We start from the raw sequence: 6717 nt of genomic DNA, 5'->3' as shown, positions 1-6717 counted from the left end.
TCCACACAGAAAAATATTTATGTAACACTTCAAAAATTAAAATATTGAAAACAGAATTTTAATTAATGAATACTCAGACCACCGCTACTGCTACGACCCAAACCCGCCGTTATAGGTTTAGCGTCGTAACCGGCCAGTAATCCTTGGATTACCAAAGGCCTCATAACATAATAATGTATAATTGGGACTGCGGAAGTAAACACCTAAAATATACATGGTCCATCGAGCTGTGAAGACATACATGGGATAGATAATCTTAAACTTTTATAAACATACGAGTGACGTCAAAAGATATAGTATTTACACGTCACATCATGTACATAAAAATAGATAAACTTGTTCAGGGAGCAAAAAAAACAAAATCTTACACAATCATAACAACACAACCACTAGACTTGACTTGATCTGGAACCTCCTTGAGAGGTGCAAAGATAGACTGACAAAAACTAAGATGCCAGGTCCTCAACTATGAGCATGGTCATGTACCTGATCACCTACATACATAATATAAATAGTGAGCGGGAGCCCAATGAATAATAACATAGTAAATGGTTAAATGAATGATGTCTCATGACTAAGCTAGTTCACATCCGTATTCTTATTCAAATCATATACAGAATTCAGAATTCATGGTTGATCATACATGGTTTATCTATTAGCGCTAATAGATCATATACAGAGCATCATAGATTATACTTGTCAGTTCCATAAAGGAACCTCCGGCTGGGTATGGATAACTTGTCAGTTCCATAAAAAAACCTCCGGACTAGGAGCGGATAACTTTTCAATTCCATAAAGGAACCTCCAGCCTTGTACAGATAGCTTGTTAGTTCCATAAAAGAACCTCCGGTCCGGGTACATATAGCATACTTGAATCATAGTGTAAATACCACAAACACTTGTCAGAGTTGGACAATCATTCATAGTATTAAACATGACATTTCATAGAACAGATCTTATTCCATATACAAAAAAATAATTTAACTTGAACATAACTTTACTAAGTTATTACTCACAAATAACCAGTGGCTCCAAATAGATGAGTAGAGTAGGCAATTCGCTTAACTTGAGGCGCATGACCTGCATAACATGACAGATACATACATTAGAACACATGCACGGATTGTACATAACTTATTTCATTTGTTCTTAGTGTGTTTCTAGCCTTTATCCTCATTATAGTGTATTGATCTTGGCCTAGAAATGCCTAGGATGGAATGAGGATGCAAAAATTGTTCTTGAAAACATTTTTCAAAATTTGCTGAAAACAGGGTCCACGCTCGAACGTGGCTTTCCTCACTCGAGCAAACATGCAAATGTAAGGATCCGCTCGAGTGCAACTTTCTTTGCTCAAGCAGTCTGTAAACTTTGAAACAGTACTGGTTGCTTGTTTTTCCCGCTCGACACTCACTCGAACATGAGTGACATGCCGTCGCTCGAGCGCAACTGTTGTCGCTGCGCTCGAGCATGCTGCAAAACGTAAGAACTTTTGGAAGCATGCATTTCACGCTTGAGCCAGCCCTTGGTCACTCAAGCAGAAGTGTGAGACACAGAGTGGTCGCTCGAGCGTGGAATCCGTCGCTCGAGCGTGGAAGCAGAATTCTGGAATTTCCAGAATTGCTTCCAGGCTTCAAAACTGAATCTTAAAGCATCAAAGCTCGATTTTTCTAGGCCAAAACTTGAAAGAACACTTAGCAACTCATAAAACATCATGAATTAAGGATCATTTCAAGAAATCATGGTCCAATAGCTTGCCAATTGTACAAAAAATCAACTTAAAATTTATGAATGTTCCATGACCGTGACATGCATGAATTTCTATGAACTTAATATTCTCAAAACATGATCAAATGCTACAAAACAACACAAAACCTGATGGTTTCCCAAAGTTAAGGTGAATTCAAAACATGCATGAGGGAATTCTTGGAAATTAAACTCAAAATATGAGAAAATATGCATGCATGCATGGTATGGCTCAATACTCTTCATTTCTAACATAATTCTTACATTAATCAACTCAAATCTCTAGAGTTCTTGTCTTACATTTCATAGTTGTCCAAACAAATGGTTGGATTCTTACCTAAACTTGTCAAGATGAGAGCTAGAAGTTTGATCATTGAGTTCCCAAGTCTAAATTCACAAGGTCTCTAATAATTCCAATAATTTGAGCTCAACTTCTCTCATTTCTCCCTCTCTCACGTTGGTTGTGTGTGTGTGTGAGCTCAAAATGTGTTGATATGAGGGAAAAGAATGAGTAGGAGTACACAAGAAGCCTTATATAGGCTTGTCTAATGGTAGATAATTAAGACTAATCAAATAAGCCATCAAATCAAGTCAATTTCTGAATCAGATGCCAATAAGGCCTTCAATTCGCAAATCGAATAAAAACATGAACATATATTTCTACGTAAAACAGATATAAACACAAATAGAGCAACACATGGTACAAATTTTCACATTAATTTCTTGTTAGACATAATTAAGCATGGATTAACGTTAATCATAGGTCGGGATTGTTACAGCCACTGCCCCTTTCCCTTTTCCGATCATCGCCGCGATTCTCCTCCAGTAAACTTGATAACCCATTATTGGTTCTTCAAAACCTATGAAGGCCACCCACTATTGGTTTTTCAGATTCGTCAAATGATTCATCATCGTTACGTTGTGTTTGGTTGATGGATTTGAAAATAAATTTAGAAAAAGAAAAGAAATTTTTTTTTTTATAAAATTAAGTGAAATATATGTACATTTTATTTATATTTTATTTATCTTTTCTCTTTTCTTTTTCAAATCTCTTCCTAAATCCCTTAACCAAGCACAGTATTAAATAATTTGATGTTATATATATATATATATATATAAATTAGGTGATTTAATGAAATTGATTTGTTTTTAATTGAATTAATCTGGGCTTGGTTATTGAAAGATGAATAGAAAGGCAGAACTGTCTTTTTGTATTTTAATTTTATCTTAATTTAAAAAGAAAGTGTACTACAAATTTCTTTAATTTGAACAAAAAAGGTAACAGTTACATTTTAGTCCTAAATTGTAAGGGAGTGAGTGATTATTTTTAAAGGGTAAATTATAAATATATCCCTTGAGACTTACTTAAATTATAAATTATTCTTTGTGGTTCTAGAAATTACATTATGCTCTCTAAGGTTTCTAATTTTATAACAAATAGACTCTTTTATTAATAAATAATCAAATTAATTAACGGTATTTAATAATGTTAAAATTTATTTCAATTAATAATTTAGATAATTTTATTATTGTACAGGTGAACAGTTAGAAATTTCACTTTTTTCAATTAATTATGTTAAATAAAAATTTTTGACAGTGAGGTATTTGTAATTTTCCAAACCATATGGGACAATTCGTACTTTAAGTAAATCTCAGGAGGTGTATTTATAATTTATTCATTTTAAAATGATAGGGGATAAAGTGGCCCTGACCTAAACTATAGGATTAAAGTGGATTTTGTCCTAAAAGTAAAAATAAATAAATAAAAATTATATGCCATTCAGTTTCTTATTTGTCTTTGACATTTTTTTATTTTTGTATTTTTTTTGTCTTTGACATTAGATTAATTGTTCTGTTCCTACTCATCTGTACAAAAGAAATTGAAATATGAATTTATTGAATTTGGAATTTCACTTGAGTGGTGAAGTTAGAGAGTGGAAGAAAAGACCAATTAGTAACTTATATCAGTCTATACCAAATTCTCTATACAAAACATTTATTCTATATTTTTCTATGTATTCATTCTTTATTTTCTTTGTTTATGTGTGTTCCATTTGTAAAATCAAACTCTTATTCATAATTGAGCTCTTAATTGCCACTTATGAAAAGTCTAGTCTTAGACAAAAGGTTTGACGTGCCCCATCATTTTGGGTTGACTTTTGGTATTCCACGTAGGTAGCACCCTTTTGTTGACAAAAAAAAAATGTGAGCCACAAAGTCTAACAATTCTCATAAAGATGCTTTTCACAACAATAAAATATTACATGTTTAGAAGAAAAAAAAAAAATCCAAAATATCATTCAAAATTTAAATTATGTGTAAATTAAATTTTAAAATTATACCATACACTCAATTTTGATTAAATTTTAGAGTAAAATTTGAGTTCCAATTTTGAATAAATTTTAAAATAAAAACTGCCCTAAATATTTCAACATCAATTTTAAAATTTTAAAAATATATATAAACAGCCTTAAAAACTAGTAAAAAATAGACCTTGTTCGGAAAAATACAATTTTAACCAAAAATCCAAAAAAATCACTCTAACAAATCAACCCAATTTATCTTTTTTTTTTTCTTTTTTTTGTTTTTATTTGTTTGGGTACATGTGTTTGTAAAAAATAAATCAGTTCCTAGACGAATTAATTTTCATTTCCTCATCTCCTTAAAATGGCTTATCCTCAGAGCTTTCAACTTCAACAGAACCACCAACAGACCTACTCTATCATCAACTATGGAGATAAACAAGCTTCTTCTGATCACCACCCTCTTCATTCTTCAATCTGTCTTGTTCCTCCCACCAACCCAATCATCAAACTCAGGCCTCTTCCGAGAATACATAGGAGCAGAGTTCAAAAATGTCAAATTCTCAGATGTGCCCATAAATCCCAACATTGAATTCCACTTCATCCTCGCCTTTGCCATCGACTACACCTCCACCTCTTCTCCCTCTCCCACCAATGGCCAATTCAACATCTTTTGGGATACCGATAATCTCAGCCCGTCTCAAGTTTCCTCCATAAAAAACCAGCACTCCAATGTCAAAGTGGCTCTGAGCTTAGGAGGAGACAGTGTGGGAGATTCCAAAGCGTATTTCAGTCCCACCTCAGTAGATTCATGGGTTTCCAATTCCATCGCTTCACTCACACAAATCATCAAACAGTACAACTTAGATGGCATTGACATCGACTATGAACACTTCAACAACACCGATCCAAACACCTTTGCAGAGTGCATTGGACAGCTTATAACCAAAATGAAAGAAAATGGACTCATCTCTTTTGCTTCTATAGCTCCATTTGATGATGATCAAGTTCAGAGTCATTACTTGGCCTTGTGGAAGAGCTATGGCAATCTCATAGACTATGTCAATTTCCAATTTTATGCTTATGATCTGAGTACCAATGTTTCTCAGTTTATGGCCTATTTTCAGACTCAGAGCTCTAATTACAATGGAGGGAAGGTCTTGGTGAGCTTCATCAGTGATGGAAGCGGTGGGTTGTCACCGGAAAATGGGTTTTTTTCCGCTTGCAGTAGGCTCAAGAATCAGCAAGAACTTCATGGGATTTTTGTTTGGTGTGCTGATGAGTCCAAGGCAAAAGGATTAGGATTTAGCTATGAGAAGCAATCACAGGCATTGTTAGCCAATTAGTATGTATTTACTACCATTGAAATGGGTTGTGTGGCCTAGTCAGTTCCAAATATGTGAAAAATGGTCTGGCGTTGTATGGTTTCGATGCAAGTGATGATGTTCTGTAATTTCTCTTATGTACTGTTTCATGGTCCGACTGTCCACTAGCAAAAATCTGGTTCACTTTGCACCTGTGTATTTTAATTGTACCAATTAACTCCCTACATTTCAACTCAATTAGCAATTGGACATAGCCTATAATGTTCTTTTGGAGAATTGACAAAGGGATTGAAATAGGGGGACTAAAACATAATTTTGATAAAAGTATAAGGATATTTAGGATTAAAATGGATGGACTAAATTATAAAATGTAGATTATTTATTCTCTATTAGTTTTCCAAACCACATTATGCAAATAGATCCAATTGCAACTTGATTCAAAGTCTAAAAATTGGTAGAAACAATTAAAAGGTTCAAGAGCAAAATGGGAATTTAGATGTGAAATGCAGAGGTGCAAAATAAAATATACTTTAAAAATGTTGTAACTCTATTTCTACTTGTGTTTAATGGAATCTTAAAATGGCTATTTTTAGAAAAAAAAAATTTCAACAATGGTTTTTTAAAATAATTTGCAAAACCTTTTTTGAATCAATTTTCAATAAGGGTTATTTACACTAAGACCCCTTAAATTATAAAAACGTATAAATTTGACCATTAACAGAAACGATCAAAATAAGCACGCCAATAGTTTAGGAGGTCTATTTGTACGTTTTTATAATTTCGAGAGTCAAAGTGATACTTTTTAATTTTTCTAAGTGATCTCTATGCAAATAACATTTTCAATAATATACAACCGAAAACAAAAACACTACCGAACGGGCTCTGTGACAACCCTCACCTCTGATTACTGCTAAACTGTGACCGAATATGATAAGTAACTGATTAGGAGGAAATCCTAAACTGATTGCATGAGTGTATTGTCTGTAAATGCATTTCTATCTGTTTGACTACTAAATGATCTGTTCGTGTTTTAACTTCGAATTGCGAATTGAAGGCCTTATCGGCGGCCGAATCAGAAATCGATTGATATTTTATGTTAATTAGAATTTATGTAATTTTATGGTAGTTTTAACTTAAATTTGATTTGGAATGATCAAATTGGATTAAATAATGTAAATCACATTAGTTCACGAAAATTATCAAAATGCCATTAGTGGGCCACTTTCATAAATCATCTTGAGACTTGATTATATGTCAATTTGCATCATCTTCATTTCCTCTAGAGACCAAAAACGTGAGAGAGAGCTAGAGAGTTGGAAGAAATTGAGTTCACCTAGATTGGCTTG

At 33.2% G+C, this 6717-nt stretch overlaps 1 pseudogene across 1 annotated transcript; it reads left to right on the top strand.

Moving 5' to 3' along the window:
- Positions 1-4406: 4406 nt before the first annotated feature.
- Positions 4407-5563, top strand: LOC114312203 (chitinase 2 pseudogene; annotated as a pseudogene). The gene has a single exon (XR_014363872.1). The product of XR_014363872.1 is annotated as a chitinase 2 pseudogene (transcript).
- The last annotated feature ends 1154 nt before the right edge of the window (positions 5564-6717 follow it).

This window comes from Camellia sinensis, chromosome 3 (genome assembly GCF_055761805.1).
Source record: "Camellia sinensis isolate YWXY chromosome 3, ASM5576180v1, whole genome shotgun sequence".
Lineage (NCBI taxonomy): Eukaryota > Viridiplantae > Streptophyta > Magnoliopsida > Ericales > Theaceae > Camellia > Camellia sinensis.
Note: the sequence above shows the minus strand (reverse complement) of the source record. Positions and strands in the feature narration are given on the sequence as shown.